The sequence below is a fragment of the Bombina bombina genome, chromosome 5, assembly GCF_027579735.1.
Source record: "Bombina bombina isolate aBomBom1 chromosome 5, aBomBom1.pri, whole genome shotgun sequence".
Classification (NCBI taxonomy): domain Eukaryota; kingdom Metazoa; phylum Chordata; class Amphibia; order Anura; family Bombinatoridae; genus Bombina; species Bombina bombina.
Window position 1 is genome coordinate 731,728,335 of NC_069503.1, and position 16,145 is coordinate 731,744,479.

General features: G+C 41.8%; 1 protein-coding gene and 1 non-coding gene across 2 annotated transcripts in view; both read right to left on the reverse strand.

Moving 5' to 3' along the window:
* DEK (DEK proto-oncogene) overlaps positions 1-16,145 on the reverse strand; it is a 302,150-nt gene that overhangs the window by 255,562 nt on the left and 30,443 nt on the right. The window lies entirely within an intron of this gene.
* Positions 6,097-6,207, reverse strand: LOC128661875 (U5 spliceosomal RNA). The gene has a single exon (XR_008402653.1). It is a non-coding gene; the product is annotated as a U5 spliceosomal RNA (small nuclear RNA).

Genomic DNA, 16,145 nt, shown 5'->3' on the forward strand with positions numbered 1-16,145 from the left:
CCTTAGTCACAATATCCGCCACCCTCTTTGGGATCGGAAATGCCTCAGTGTATACAGGGACCTCTAAAAATCTGTCCATTTTACACAATTTTTCAGGGACCACCATGGGGTCACAATCATCCAGCGTAGCTAAAACCTCCTTACGCAGGAAGCGGAGGTGTTCCAGCTTAACTTTAAACGCTAAGGAATCTGACTCTGCCTGCTGAGAAACTTTTTCTGTGTCAGAAATTTCTCCCTCAGACCTTCCCTCACTGCTACCTCTGAGTTTTGTGAGGGTACTACAGATAAATTATCCAAAGCTTCAGATTGCTCATCCTCTGTATTTAAAACTGAGCTATCGCGCTTTCTTGGAAAAACTGGCAGTTTGGATAAAAATGCTGCAAGGGAATTATCCATTACTGCTGCTAATTGTTGTAAAGTAATAGGGGCCGATGCGCTAGAGGTACTAGGCATCGCTTGCGCGGGCGTAACTGGTGTAGACACGTGGGGGGAGGAAGGACGACTATCCTCATTACCCTCCGTTAAGGAATCATCTTGGGCAGCATTTTTAATTGTCACTGGATGATCTTTAAAATGCTTAGATGTTTTTGCACACTTTAAACATAAATGCAATGGGGGTACTGCCTGGCTTTTGAACATAAAGATCAAGGTCTATCTGAAGGCTCAGACATGTTTGACAGACTCAGACAACACTAAAATATTGAAAAAAATACTTTTTGAAAAAACGTTACTGTCTCTTTAAATAATAAAAGGCACACACTTTAAAAAACATCCGATCTTAATGACATTTTTACCACATGATCCTAATGCCTTGAAATGATTGCACACAAATTTTCAAATCATTTAACCCCTTAATGCCCAAACCGGAGCAAAATGAAGTAAACACCCGGTTTAACCCACTACAGTGCGATGCCACAGTCTTTGCTGTGGCTTTACCTTCCTTTAGGGTTAATTGCAGGTGTAAATTAAGCCTCCCTGAAGTCCTCCTGTACTCTTAAGGCTCTGCACATGGAGCTGTGTTGCAAATCAACTGCGCAATTGAGGCGCGAAAATGAGGCCCCCTCCTTAAGTTATGGGGCCTTTCTGAGTCAGATTAGCTGTCTTACAAAATGCCAGGCGTAAAAAAGTCCCCAAAAAGTTTTTCCAACGTCTAAAACGCTTAATATATATAAGATTACCTTAATAAAGTAATCGATTTAGCCCATCACAGTGTCTGTCAGTATTAAAGCCCTTAACTGAAGCCATCATTCTATACTGTGTCTCAGAAAATGGCTTACCTTCCCTCATGGGATTTCTGTCAGTCTTCTAGCACTACCAAGCCTTGTTAGAAAAATGACTGAACATACCTTAAGCAGTATAAGCCTGCAACTGTACCCCCCAACTGAAGTTCTCCGGTACTCAACAGTCCTGTGTGGGAACAGCAATGGATTTTAGTTACATGATGCTAAAATCTTTTTCCTCTCAGCAGAAATCTTAATCACTTTCTGCCTCAGAGTAAATAGTACAAACCGGCACTATTTTAAAATAAACTCTTGATTGAAGAAATAAAAACTACAAATCTAACACCACATACTCTTTACCCTCCCGTGGAGATGCTACTTGTTAGAGCGGCAAAGAGAATGACTGGGAGGGCGGAGCCTGAGGGGAGCTATATGGACAGCTTTGCTGTGTGCTCTCTTTGCCACTTCCTGTAGGGACTGAGAATATCCCACAAGTAAGGATGAATCCGTGGACTGAATACACCAAGTAAGAGAAAACTAGTATATGCACGCCTATCCCATTTCCTTACGTTAAACTCCCTTCTTGACCCGCTGCAATCTGGATTTCGTCCCTATCACTCCACAGAGACAGCTATTGTTAAGGTCACCAACGACCTACTTACAGCAAAATCAAAAGGTCACTTCTCTCTGCTTATCCAGCTTGATCTGTCCGCAGCCTTTGACACTGTCGACCACCCTCTTTTGCTCCAAACCCTGCAATTCTTCGGCATCTGTGACACAGCCCTTTTGTGGCTCTCTTCCTACCTATCAAACCGTACCTTCAGTGTAGCCTTCTCTGGGGCCTCCTCTGCCCCGTCACCACTTTCTGTCGGAGTACGGCAAGGCTCTGTCCTTGGTCCCCTTCTCTTCTCAATCTATACATCATCACTAGGCTCCCTAATTAAGTCCCACGGTTTCCAATATCATTTGTATGCCGATGACACCCAAATCTACTTCTCTGCACCAGACCTATCTCCTTCCTTGCTAACCCGTGTCACTGTCTCTCTCACATCTCTTCCTGGATGTCCTCCCAATACCTCAAGCTAAATCTCTCCAAAACTGAGCTCCTTATTTTCCCCCCTTCTTCAAAACTCTCCACCCCCAATCTCTCTATAACTGTCAACAACTATCATTTTCCCTACCACGCATGCCCGATGTCTCTGGGTCACATTTGACTCAGATCTTTCTTTCACTCCTCACATTCAGTCTTTGGCTAAAGCCTGCCACTTCCACCTTAAAAACATCTCCAAAATTAGACACTTCCTTACACAAGATTTTAATCCACTCTCTCATTCTTTCCCGCCTTGATTACTGCAACTCTGTCCTCTCTGGTCTCCCCACCTGCCGCCTAGCTCCCTTACAATCCATACTGAATGCCTCTGCCAGACACATCTTCCTTACACATCGCTCTTCATCTGCTGCTCCTCTCTGCTAATCCCTTCACTGGCTTCCTCTTGCCTCTAGGATCAAACACAAAATTCTCTCTCTGACATACAAAGCCCTCAACTGCACTGCTCCGCCTATATCTCAGACCTCGTCTCCAGATACTCTCCCTCCCGTCCCCTTCGCTCTGCTCATGACCTCCTACTCTCCTCCTCTCTGGTTACCTCATCGCACTCTCGTTTACAGGACTTCTCCAGACTGGCTCCCATCTTGTGGAACCCTCTGCCTCGCCCCACAAGACTCTCCCTTAGTTTTGAAAGCTTCAAGCGCTCCCTAAAGACCATGCATACAACCTATGCTAACCTTACTTTATACCAGTTCCACTGCTCCATTGCTATCCCCTGAACCCCCTTAGCATGTAAGCCTAAGAGCACAGCTGTTTGTAGATCACCTTCTTAAGAGTGGATTACAACAGTGCAACTCTTGGCAGGGCCCTCTACCCACTTTATCCCTTAATTGTTTTATACTCCCCTTTGTTTATAGCGCTGCGGAATCTGTTGGCGCTCTACAAATAACCGATAATAATTCCGCTGCCTACCCGTTAAAATACAGAGACATTTACTTCTCCAATTCCAGAGCGGGTTTACCAAATTTATCTGGATGGGTAAACCACATAGAGTCGCACATAGAGTGCTTCAACTCCCTAAATCCTCGGGTGGCATAGCTTCCCCGTCTGTGATCCGGTACTATGAAGGTGCAATGCTCACCCATGTTTCCCAATGGGGAGTAAAGACTTCGGATGCTAAGTGGAAAACTATTGAACAGGCCTCGCTACCCTTTCAAGTTACCTTACGGGACCTAATCTGGACCCCGCCGCATTGCCGAAGAGAACTGGCATTGGTCAACCCTGTTGTATGTGAATGTCTCGACTTCTGGGATAGAATCCGGCACCATCCGTATATAGCCCCTCATCCTTCCCCAGTCGGCTCCATAGCAGGCCTCCTTTCGGGCCTACAAGACTCTCATCCCAATAAATGGGCCCAATTAGGAATTAATCTTATATTGGACCTTTGGTCTTCATCTCCCCGGGACTCCTTCAAACAACTATCCCAAATTAGCGGAGATACCCAGGTCCCTTCGTACTTATCCTTTGAATATCACAGGATTAAGAGTTTCCTAAGCAGTTGGGGTTTTAAGCCCAACTTAGCTAGGCCATTAACCCTATGAGAGTCCATCTGGGCCAGGGGAAATAGGCTGTGTAGGCCCCTCTCTACTCATTACTTGCTCTTAGGTAGCTCACAATGCCCGGAAACTCCTGCCCATCTGTCCCGCTGGGAATCACTGATAGGGAGGAACATTACCCCTGAGGAGTGGGAGCGAGCCTCCTCTCTAACCCAGAAAGCTATTCATTGCACAACGTTGTACGAGACCTACTTTAAAATCTCTCACTGGTACTATGTACCCACTAGGTAAGCGAAAATCTTCCTGAATGCGTCCCCTAAATGCTGGCGAAACTGTGGCCACAGGGGCAATGCTCACCATATATGGTGGGAGTGTCCTGTCATTCAACTTCTATGGCAAAAATGCTTTTCGGTCCTACAGAGTATAGGCATTAGGCTCCCCAGGCTGTTTACTTCAGCTATTCTCCACCTAAACCTACATCCCCTATCTAAACACCACGCGTATATCTGTATTTACCTGTTTATGACTAACACACACTCTATAGCATACTCTTGGAAAAAGGAACTACCTCCCAGCTGGTCTATAGTTTGTAATAATATGGCTTATATATATACCATGGAAAAGGATATCTTTTACACAAATTAAATACATCTGGTCTGGGCAGATTGGAAAGAGATTCACAACAGACTGGAAACCCAACGCAGCTGCCCAGGACGCTTAGTTTTTTGACTGTACCCTCCCCACGTCTATTACCCATTTAACATGACTGCGACCACGCTTCAACTTCCCCCCTTCTTTTTCTCCCCCTGGACCCCCACTTCCTCAACCCCCCCTCTTACTACCCCCCTCTCACATAAGGATACTTGACACTTAGTGGTTATGATACCCTCTCCTTACTCTCAAGCTTATCATCCATGTTTAAATGTTTGATAAGACAAGTTCAACCTCAGCATTTTTCATTAAGTGATACTGTTTCTTTAATGTTGACGCAATTAATTGTCTGTTATATTACTAAGATTTGTCTCGACGAATTGGAGCTGCGTCTCCTTAAAATATGTACATTCATTTCACTGTTTTTGAAAAATATTTAAAAGAAAAAAACAAAAAACACGTAATATTTAAGGGAAACGAAGACTCAACGGAGCCTGCAGAAAAACCTTAACAAGAATTTAATACAGGCCTGATTCTGACCAGGGCCTGGTCAAGGATTGAACATCCGGCACGTCCGCCAGGCGGATGAGCAGCAGAGCGGATAATGCATAATCTGACCTTTGAGGGTACTGACAGATAACCCCTTCTCAAGGCCTTCCTGGAGAAAAGACAAGATCCTCTGGATCCCGACCCTACTCCAAAAATCCTTTAGACTCACATCAATAAGGATATTTACGCCATATCTTATGGTAAATCTTTCTAGGAACTGGCTTACGAGCCTAAACCATGGTCTCAATGACCGATTCGTAAAATTCATGCTTAGCGAAATCAAGCGCTCAAACTCCAAACAGAAGCTTCAGAGAAAGATATGTGGATAAAGGAAGGGGCCTAAAGTAGAAGGACCCTCCTCAGAGGTTATCTCCAAGGTGAAGCAGACAATCTCTAATAAGTCTGCACACCAGGACCTGCGGAGTCACGCAGGAGCTGAGAATCACTGACTCTCTCCTACTTTATACGAGCAATAACTTGTGGAAGGAGTGTAACGGAGAAAAACAGGTAAGTCAACCTGAAGACTCAAAACAATCGCCAGAGCCTCTATTAGATCCGCTTGTGGATACCTGGTCTTGAACTGCACCTCGGAGCTTGGAATTCCGCCGAGATGCTCTCAAATCCAGCTCTGCATCCCCTCTTTGAGGGTCAGGCCGGAGATCACCTCCGGATGGAACTCCCACTCCCCGGAAGGAAGTCTGTCTGCTAAATGGGCATCTAGAGCAGCAGCTGGATTCGAACCCATAACCTTTGAGTTGCAAGACAGTAGCTAACCAACATGCTACATTGGCTGCTTCCGATACCGCTTCCTGGTTGTCCACACCTGGAATGAGGATGGCCTAAGAACCATTGTGGGCTTCCGCCCACTGCACCATCCAAGTCACCTCCTCTAAGGCTTAAGGAACTCTGAGTTCCTCCCTGAAGGTAGGTGCAATCATTGAAGTGACATTGACCGACTGGAAACAAGTTAAAGACTACTCAAGCTAAGTCTCCAATCCTGAGTCTTTTAAAGGCCAGGGAGGCATCTTCTCGTAAGGGCCGAGTGGGGATTTGAGCCTGCGGCTCTGCCTTAGCACTACAATGTAGAACCTAAAAAAAAAATTGAAAACTCAGTTATTCCTCTCCACGGAAATCTTTAGTAAGTCAAAAAAGATTTATTCGATCTGAAGATAAACCGGAGAATGCTTACTACGCTGTTTGCTTGTGTTGCGCCACAGTCAGATCTGAAACAAGTCCCAGACTGCAACCTAGCCCAGCAGGCTGGCGTCCGTCGTACTCGCCCTGGGATGAATACTCCCCAATACGGGAGAGAGAGATTAATCTCGATCTATCCTTTGCGACAGAACGCAAGTCCTCCATTTTATGGGGAACAACAAGGGAATGATGTCCATGGATCATCAGACCAATTCCCTTCTTTAAATAGGCTTTTCCTTGTAGTCAGGGCATTTTTACCTCCTCCATAGTTCATGTGGGCAATACAGATAATAGATTTTAAATAGTCACAGTCATGTTATCAGAGGGCTGTCAGAAGATGCTTAGATACAAGGTAATCACAATAGGTAAAAAGTGTATTAATATAACAGTGTTGGCTGTGCAAAACTGGGGAATGGGTAATAAAGGGATTATCTATATTTTAAAACAATAAAAATTATATTTTAGACTGTCCCTTTAAGTTGGAGGGATCAGGGGTTGGGAAGTGTCAGGTAGGAGGGATTTATATACACATATGCACACAGGTAAATAAAAAAAAAAACAAATAAAAAAACACAAGGCTCTTTCTGTTTAAACGGAGGGATAGCAAAAATGATGAAACTTCTCTGGTATTTTGGAAAAGTTTTTCTTTGAAAGTCCCAGTAGTGAAGGGGTTAAGCTGCTTTGTGTGTATTTTTGCAGCTCTTCTGATTTGTGCACAGAGCAATTACATAGCTCCAGCATGAGGGAGCCAGGGATGTCAGCAAGTGACTCACTGGCTGTAAGCACACTAGTTAAAGGGACACTGAACCCAAATTTTTTCTTTCATGATTCAGAGAGCATGCAATTTTTTTTATTTATTTTTTTAAATCAAAGTTTTTTATTAAGGTATTTAGCAAGACAATAGCCATAAATATAAGAAACATCAAAATAAACACGTCCAATAATGAAAGTAGATCATGACAGTATTCATACACCCAGCATATCATGTTGCATTATTAGCATATCATAGATATATACAGTGCTAAGTTAGCATTGATACCTTATGATTTTATTTTTTATAAGATGCTACTGTGGTACCCTATTATCGAAAGTTACTGCCTTGTAGAATAATATTTTAATTTGGCAAGCATAGAAAACTTATCATGAATGAAAAGTAAATTTTCCCCTGAAGGGTACTGTATAAGATATTAACTGTCCAATTAGTATGCATTAAATAGTTATGAAATAAAGTTAATACCATGAGTGGGTAAATACCGCTGGATAATCACCAAAAGGGGTGAATGAGAGAAAAAACAAAAAAACAATACTAAGGGGAAAACCCTTGCCTCCCTCTCCTCCCATGCCTCCTGGTCCCGAGTCACCAAGTACTGCTGAGCCGATGCAGTTTGGATTCACATGTCTCTCCATGGCGGAGAGGACCTTTAGAAGGAGGGAGGGGTTCTGCCTCTATTGTGGGTTACAGGGCCACCTTTTGAAGTCTTGTCCTACATGGCCGAAAAAAACGCTCACACTTAAGGTCCTGTTGGGGGCAGACCTTGGGTGGTTTATCCTCGTCCCCGAAACCGCTAAAGGAGAAACCTTTGGTCACGGTTGTCCTTTCCTGGGTGGTCTCCTCTATAGTCACCCTTTTGTTGACTCCTGTGCTGCGGGCTATTTCACTGACAATGCTTTTGTATCAAAGCACTCCATTCCTGTTTTGCCTTGGTCCGTTCCGCTTGCTATTGAGGCTATTGATGGCAGGCCCCATCAGCCCTCACTCGTTACTCACAAAACCGCTCCGTTATCCATGGCTGTTGGGGCTCTCCATTTTGAAACCCTAAAATTCCAGATGATAAATTCTCCGCATTTTCCAGTTGTTCTGGGTTATCCCTGCCTTTCATTCTTGAGGTCGATGCGGGGGGGGGGAGGATACGGAGCCGGTCGTGACGACCTAAACAGTGAGACTATATATATATATATATATATATATATATATATATATATATATATATATATATATATATATATATATATATATATATAATTTTCAAAATAGGACTGCACTCGCTGGATTTAAGCATAAAACTTATTTTATTGTGGTAACGTTTCGGAGTCCACAGACTCCTTCCTCAGACCAGTACTGAGGAAGGAGTCTGTGGACTCCGAAACGTTACCACAATAAAATAAGTTTTATGCTTAAATCCAGCGAGTGCAGTCCTATTTTGAAAATACTGTGAATATTACTGACCTGGCACCCTGGTTGATGACTGGAGGAGATTGAGAGTGCAGATACACATGGAGTATATATATATATATATATATATATATATATATATATATATATATATATATATATATATATATACACATATACACACACACAACATAATGTATGTTGGCATGTACAGGAAAAACCCATAAGTGTATAAGAAAACTACTCGTATTAGGTAGATAATTATATAACATTGATTAACCTCGATAAAGATTGCTGTGGGTCCTCTGCCATGTGGCGTTTACAAGCCATTGGGATTGTAAAAAAAAGGCATGTTATACTTTAACTGCATACTACTAGGATATAGAGCTAAGTTTTAAGGCCTGAAATATTGTTGGTGAGAAAACCTATATATTGATTTGACTATATTTAATAATGGAAGCATGAGTAAACCGTCCCGGCCGCAGACAGTTCACTAGTTATAAAATATATATTGGTACAGTCAAATAATAAACACTTGAATATAGGATTGTGAGAATATAATTGTTGATGTGGGATATGTGTGGTAAGCTGAGAAAGTGAGCTATAATTATTGAATTTCAAAATAAGTAAACAACCTATATACTGAACTCAACCTATAACACAAATTAACCAAACAGTGTCTTGAGAGCTAGTGACTATGTGAGGACTTAAATGCAAAGATTTATATACAATTGCAGGCTAATTAGTACAATACACAACTAAAATACTCTGACCACATATAATATGTAGGACCCTCTAAGAGATTAAAGGGGTAGTATAACACTCCACAACGTGTAGCATGAGGCAACTTAAACTATAAAGTTGTGAGTTATAATTGTTTATGTCGCAACCCCATAATACTAGCGTATAGTCAAGGTTAGTATATGGACATAGTATAAGTGCATGAATAACACCTAAAATATTTTATCATGCTATTGAATTACCAAATTTTCTTTCAAGGTGTCGAAAGAATAGGAAGAGGGAAAGTTAAGGTAAAGACAAAAGTGATGTCAGGAGCTCCGTATAGCAAAGATGTGCTACCTACTTCTATCCATAATAGGAGGGATTTAGGCTACAGTTACCCATTAAATGGAGAGAGGAAATGTTCATAAAACAGAGGCATAATAACTGAGAATGGACCTTTGCACTTAACTGGGATAGAAGTCTATACTCGAGGAACATACTTAGCTTGCAAAATAAACACAAGAGGTCTGAGCAGTAGTGATTTCGTAGTGCAGAATGATAGTTCTGAGCTATAAACTCCTCTATAAGTATAGTTGCAAAATCCACATCCACAATAGTTTGTAGTGTGTGTCGATTGCCCAACCAAATAACTTCCAGTTAACAGATTGCTATATTCACCATCTCCCATCCTAAACAAAATGGCTATTCTATTATCTCCAGTACTAAGCTTGAACTATATAGGTTCAACATTTAATCTCACATTTTCCAACTCGAATTAATTAAGTAAAGCATAAAAGAAAACAAGCAGCATTAACAAACACTTCTTAACCTTAAGATTTATGCTAACAGTGGAATCTATAAAGAGCTATAAACGCCAAGATGCTCTCAGTCTCTAATATAACACGTAGAGAGATAAAGGCACTGTAAGTCCCTGCAGTATGATGGGGACAAAAGTCTCTCACATGCTATAAGATGACCCAGTATTTCATGTAGCATAGTATGTAGTATGAGGCTGCATATAACGGTAGTAATCCAGGCTGATGTAAGTATAGTCTAGGTGTCAAATTCTTGCAGGCTACGCTAACTTAAGAGCACTGTTCCTACACGGAGGGTAGGGTATCTAATCTCTAGCCTACACCAGCTTTCAGGAAGCTCGTATATGATGCCTGATCTGCAAAGTCTCCGCAAACACTCAGAGCAGGAAATAGCAGCCTCCCTGTCAGAATCCCCAAGGCCAACTGATTCACAAACAGTTCCAAGCTAATGAGTCCGGGGCTTTTCTCATGTAGAGACCTGTGTGTGGTGAAGCTGTGATGCCCTCCATGATGGTCTCAATGCGCTCTCAGTCAAGTATAATCTTACAGACTGCCGTAACTCCTCCAATATCATTAGGTCGCCTGCAGCACATATGGGATGACGAGTCTCCAATGCCCCTCTCCTCCGCTTTGAGTCGTCGCTACACTCATTCTCGCTCTGCTGGCACTGCTGGATCTGCAGTGCATTCAAGAGGGTTAGAGAGTGGTGTCGGGGCTCTATGGCGCTCTCCCCAGTATGAATAGCAATCTGATTGTCAACAGGCAGTTTCAGGAAGTGCCTCAGCTGTGGGTATGTTAATCCCAATCTGTAGAGCTGCCTTGCATTGCGCCTGATGGTAGTCTAAGCGAGTGCCCAAATCCATTAGTAGCAAGATAATTAACTCTGAGGAGTTTGTCGGGTAGTCAAGCATATGATACTCCTGCATTGTAATGTGATGCCTCCAGCTGAGCCGATCCCACAAATGAATCGCCATAGCGGCCAGCCAAATGAAAGTTTGAAATCTCTGAAGAGCCCTTAACTGCAAGCCTCTGCCCCGGGGTCCGGTCTCAATCCTGAGGTGGATGTATGTATGTAGAGAGTGATCAGAAAGATTCTGAGGCGGTTGAGTAGGATCAGATCTAAAAGTGCTGCATAGGCCTCAGCCACCAGCGTTATGTGGTAGTACCGGGGCATATTTGATCTAGCCAAGCGAATTTAAGGGTACCACCAACCTTCTCAATGGCTGTACTTATTATAATTGTCTTTTAGAGAAGTTAGTATATCATTTTAGTCTCTGAATGTCTTGATTATATCTGGAGCTCACAAAAGATGCGACTGCTTGCTTTGGCGGCTGGCTCCGCCCCCCAGAACATGCAATTTTAAGCAACTTTTTAATTTACTTCTATTATCAATTTTTATTTGTTCTCTTGCTATCTTTATTTGAAAAAGGAATCTAAGCTTTTTGGTTCAGTACTCTGGACAGCATTTTTTTTATTGGTGGATGAATTTATCCACCAATCAGCAAGGACAACCCAGGTTGTATACCAAAAATAGGCCGGCATCTAAACTTACAATCCAAATAAAGATACTAAGAGAATAAATAATTTGATAATAGGAGTAAATTAGAAAGTTGATTAAAATTTCATGCTCTATCTGAATCACACAAAAAAAAATTGGGTTCAGTGTACCTTTAAGGAGCGATGGAAAACCCCTAGCACTCTAATTAGGGCGTATAACAAACCTATGTATATGCAGTGGAAGCAGTGCAAGGTTTTTTCTCATTTATAGCGTAAATTACAAATACAAACTTTATCTACATCTAAGCTTTAAAAAGCCCATATTTATTTTTGATTAAGCTGTCCCTTTAAATGCCAACATTTAATTTTTTATATAATTTACCTTAAAAGTTCTCCCTTGTACCAGCTCTGTATGGCAATACATAAGTGGTTAATCCGTTATTTTCACTGATATTCCTGTGAACCCAATGCAGTATATATCTTAGTGTCCTGCTCACAGAAAACACTGTTGAATATTAAATTTAGTAGACAAGAACAAGTAAAATGTTTCACTTCCCTAAGTGTAGTGGTGTCAGAACAGCAATTTTTTTTTAACATGATTGTATCTGCTTATAAAAGATTATGAATTCCCAAGGTGGCAACCAACTTGCTGTGGCTCCCAAGTAGGGCTGTGCGATATACCGCGGATGCGGTTTTAAACCGCGAGAGTTCATGGTTTTTTTTTTTGGGGGGGGGGGGGAATTTATGCTTACCTGATACATGTCTTTCTTTCTTGACACGGTGAGTCCACGGTTTATCATCAATTACTGTTGGGAATATCACTCCTGGCCAGCAGGAGGAGGCAAAGAGCACTAGAGCAAAGCTGTTAAGCATCACTTCCCTACCCACAACCCCCAGTCATTCGACCGAGGAAAAGAAAGGAAGTAACAAGGTGCAGAGGTGCCTGAGGTTTATATAACAAAAAACTGTCCGAAAAAAACAGGGCGGACCGTGGACTCACCGTGTCAAGAAATAAATTTATCAGGTAAGCATAAATTTAGTTTTCTTTCTAATGATATGGGTGAGTCCACGGATCATCAATTACTGTTGGGAATCAATACCAGAGGACACATAAGGGAGGGAAAAGACAGGTAACCTAAACAGAAGGCACCACTGCCTAAAAAAAACTCCCAAGTAAGCTTTAGCAGAAGCAATATATCACATTTATAAAGTATAGAAAAAATACGCATAGAGGACCAAGTTGCAGTCCTGCAAACTTGTTCAACAGAAGAACCAGCCCTCATGGATGAGCCGTGACTCTCTCTTGAGGCTGAATTCCAGCAGTGACATAGGCGAAACGATAAAACTCTTCAGCCAGAGCGAATGAAAATGAACTGTAGTTCTCTGACCTTTGCGTATCCCAGAGAAACAGACAAACAAAACAGAAGACTAACGGAAGACCTTAGTCGCCTGCAAGAGAACGTCTGCGCACGCACCACAACTAGGTTGTGGAACAAACACTCCTTATGAAAAGGTATAGGGTACAACTATTTCCTGACCAGTATACCTATTTGAAACCACTCTAGGAAGGGAAACTAACGTAGTACACAGAGCCACCTTATTTGGAAAAGATAAGAGGACCAAAAAGCAATGTTGAGAGTTCAGAGACTCTTAGTAGAAACAAAACCTTCAAAGATAACATCTTAAAGGGACACTGAACCCAGTTTTTTTCTTTCGCGATTCAGATAGAGCATGCAATTTTAAGCAACTTTCTAATTTACTCCAATTATCAATTTTTCTTCGTTCTCTTGCTATATTTATTTGATAAAGGCATCTAAGCGTTTTTATTAGTTCAGAACTCTGGACAGCACTTTTTTATTGGTGGATGGATTTAGCCACCAATCAGCAAGAACAACCCAGGTTGTTCACCAAAAATGGACCAGCATCTAAACTTACATTCTTGCATTTCAAATAAAGATATCAAGAAAATGAAGAAAATTTGATAATAGGAGTAAATAAAAAAGTTGCTTAAAATGCCATGCTCTGAGTTACAAAAGAAAAAAATTGGGTTCAGTGTCCCTTTAATATCTAAGGAACATATAGGGTCAAAAAGGGCCTGATGCAATTATAAGAGAAAAAGGTTAAGACTCCAAAGTGGAGCAACCGATTTACCACAGGCCCGATGCTGACCCAGGCCTGACAAAAAGATTGGACATCCGGCACGTCCATGAGACACCTGTATTGCAGATTGTATAAGACAAAAATCTGACCCCTGAGGGTACTGCCTACTCCAAGCCTTCCTGGAGAAAGACAATTCCCAGGAATCCGGACCCAACTCCAAGAGAAACCCTTTGATGCAAACCAATAAGATATTTACGCTAAATCTTATGGAAAACCTTCTAGTAATTAATACGCAAGCCTGAGACATGGTCATAAAGACTGAGGCAGAAAACACACACCTAGATCAACTAAGCGATCAATATCCAAGCAGTAAGCTTTAGAGAAAACGAAAATAAAATGAAAGGTACCCTATTCAGAAGGTCCTTACTCCAACAGTCTCCAAGGAGGGAGAGGAGACCATTACTCTGGCATGGCCATGCAGGAGCTAATAGATTAATCACCTCTTTCTCCTGCTAGATACAATAACTCGTGAAATTAGAGAAAAATGGAGGAATGAGATATGCAAGACTGATTCCTAAGAAGAAAACCACCAGAAATGTTAGCAAAGTAGTCTGCGATCACATGACCCCAAACTTAACCACATAAGCTTGGCAGTCTGGCAAAACGGAAGTAGCCAACTCCAGAATCCCCCATTTTAGGGTTTACCTGGAAGACACCTCCGGACGGAGAACCACTCGCCGGAGAGAATTATCAGACTGATTAAAAATCCAATCGTTCACCCCTGAAGAGAGAACAAAGCCATTGTGAATTGGCACTGAACAATCATATCACTTCCTACAAGACTAAGGAACTCTGAGTTCCCCCCACTAGATGAATTAAGTCATAGAAATGAAATGCCAATTTAATGACAACTGAGGCCTTCATACATAAAGGAGGAACACAGACACTTCAGAGAATAAAAATCCCCATGCCTTCCAGGAACGTTTCCAGAAGCACGCGCCCTGAGACAGGTACTCCTGAAAACCAGTACAATATAAAATGGTGTTAGAACAAAATGATCCTCTAATATTTGAGGAAAATAAACTAAGAAAGTATTTGCAAAATGGGACAAGGAAATCTTAAGTCGGCCTAGAGAGGGTTCAGTTACAGCTATTTTACAATTAATATTATCAGATAGATATCCCGATTTCTGGAGACAACATTTTTTCTGAGGTAGAGGGGTGTGGGGCTCAAGTGGAGGGGAGAGAGCTAGGACAGACGTTTGGTCCTTTTTTTTTTTTCCCCTATTTTGTTGGTTTGTTCATTTGTAGTCTATATTTTATTTTTTCTGTAAGAAAATAAAGAAAATAGAGGTACTGATACTTACCAAGAACCAAAGAATATGCTCTTATGCAATGAAGTTATAATGTTATGTTTTCAAAATACAATGCATAACCTGTTTTTTTGATTTTGAATTCCTCAATAAAAAAAGTATGATTTAAAAAAAAAGAAAAAAAAAAAAAAAAAAAGAAAACCAGTACCGGAGGGAGACTTATCCACTGATCCCAATCTATCCACCGAGACTCTGATATTCTCCATTTTAGAGAAACTAGCAAAGGAAATGATATCTATGGAAACAATAGCAATTTCCACCTAACCATCTGGTTGCAAAACGACTAAGCTATCCATCGAACCACCAGAGATTGCTGATGGTCGGACAGAAGGCAGCAGGAAGAACAAAAGGGAAAAACTCCCTGATTACTTGATCCCAGATAAAGATCTTCTATTAAACAGAATCTATGAAGATCCCCCATACATCACCCTTGCAGATGGAGTAAAGGAACTCCTCTCCAGAATAATTTCCCATAGGAAAGACTGGACAAGGTCTCTTGAAAAAGGATTGCTCTTTGGAATGGATGACACCTGATCATATTCCGAGACCTAGAAGTCCCTCTAGGACGACGAAACTCAAGATACCGATCATGGGAACAAAAACAGAATTTATGTTTACCTGATAAATTACTTTCTCCAACGGTGTGTCCGGTCCACGGCGTCATCCTTACTTGTGGGATATTCTCTTCCCCAACAGGAAATGGCAAAGAGCCCAGCAAAGCTGGTCACATGATCCCTCCTAGGCTCCGCCTACCCCAGTCATTCGACCGACGTAAAGGAGGAATATTTGCATAGGAGAAACCATATGATACCGTGGTAACTGTAGTTAAAGAAAATAAATTATCAGACCTGATTAAAAAACCAGGGCGGGCCGTGGACCGGACAAAGTAATTTATCAGGTAAACATAAATTCTGTTTTCTCCAACATAGGTGTGTCCGGTCCACGGCGTCATCCTTACTTGTGGGAACCAATACCAAAGCTTTAGGACACGGATGAAGGGAGGGAGCAAATCAGGTCACCTAAATGGAAGGCACCACGGTTTGCAAAACCTTTCTCCCAAAAATAGCCTCAGAAGAAGCAAAAGTATCAAACTTGTAAAATTTGGTAAAAGTGTGCAGTGAAGACCAAGTCGCTGCCCTACATATCTGATCAACAGAAGCCTCGTTCTTGAAGGCCCATGTGGAAGCCACAGCCCTAGTGGAATGAGCTGTGATTCTTTCAGGAGGCTGCCGTCCGGCAGTCTCATA